This window comes from Montipora capricornis, chromosome 9 (assembly GCF_036669925.1).
Source record: "Montipora capricornis isolate CH-2021 chromosome 9, ASM3666992v2, whole genome shotgun sequence".
NCBI lineage: Eukaryota > Metazoa > Cnidaria > Anthozoa > Scleractinia > Acroporidae > Montipora > Montipora capricornis.
In genome coordinates, this window is record NC_090891.1 from 8,547,636 (window position 1) to 8,549,095 (window position 1,460).

Sequence of the window (1,460 nt, forward strand, 5' to 3'; positions counted from 1 at the left end):
AGGACGGCCCCACTGATGCAACTTCACCTGAAATACTGTACACTGTGGTGTTTTAAGCAAATCGCTACGGCTGGCGCTAATACGACTGCCGGAAGTAAATTTCCCCTAAAATGAGACACTGCGCATGTACGTCGGTTGCATCCAGCCGTAGTGGTCGCCGTAGTGTGAAATCTGACTACGTGAGTCGGGATGTTTTGCCGTAGTGGCTACTACGTCGGGTTTATTTCGCTTCTCTGGCCCTTTTCAACGGACATCTCGGCATTTTAAGAATTCCACTGGATGCTATATCCTTTAAGGTCCATTTAAGTCAAGGATTGTGTCAAGGTTGCCTCTCGTAAGCTTGTAAATCCGTATCATGAACTTACGATAAGTTTTGGCAAAGTTGTTGAAATGGCGAAGCGCGTCAAGTGAAATACTCGTGTTCAGCACGAGGTTGTTTTTCGTCGGTTAAGTTTGCTTTGAGGATTTAGTGAAGATGTTTTATATCTGGATACTATACGATGCTATTTTGCTTCTTTGAGTATTGATATATTTGTGTTTTTCACTCGATATTCTTTGAGATATTTGTCTCTGAAATTATATATTTCATCCATCAAATTGTTGTTATTGTACAAGGTGTATAGCATTCGCTTTTGCTTAGAAATAATTTGTTCGTCCTAGCAAGGCGAACAACGGCCATCGTCCTTTGAGCGTCATTGAAACTCCTTAGCCCGTGTTTCCTAGTAATTTGCTTTGCTGAACTCAAAATTTAGCAGACCACCGCGCCGTACTCTCCCCAGACCTTTTCAGTCACGGTAGCCGTAGTAGCACCAGCCGTAGTGATTTACTTAAACTCGCCAATAGCAGTTTACGACAGCTGCTACACTAGTGGAACCTTTGAGTCGCGATTTGGAACAACTAATGACTACCATTTCCCACTTCACGGAACTCTGGTAAAGTGATTTGAAGCCAAACGCTAGTGCTAATCATGCAAGCTCCTAAGACACAAGGTTGTCCACTTAACAGCAAATTGGAAGTGAGATGCCGCTAACAGCAGGGTGAGTGAGTGAGTACATAACTGACGGAAGTGGAGAATTCGACCCATAACAATACTGTCCTCCTAAAATACACTGAATTTACACCACTTTCAAACGTCGTGCTACTGCCGTGCGCAACTGAAATGAATTTGACCTGACAGTGCCACGACTATACTACGCCAGTGGTTTCAAACGAAAACGAAAACGAAAAGGAAGGTCGGAGTATAGTTAATGCATAGAGATGGATATGAAACTCGTCAAGTCTTTTGTTTACTGATTTTGTCTGTATTTTTGGCCTTGAAGGTGCACAAACCACACCTTTTTTCGAGAAGACATTGTTCTCGCCTTTAAAGGTTTTAATTTTCATAACCAGTCCCTCGATTAACTATGGTCGGATGAAGTTTTCTTTAATGAAAATCTTCGACACATGCGTCAAACCATAAA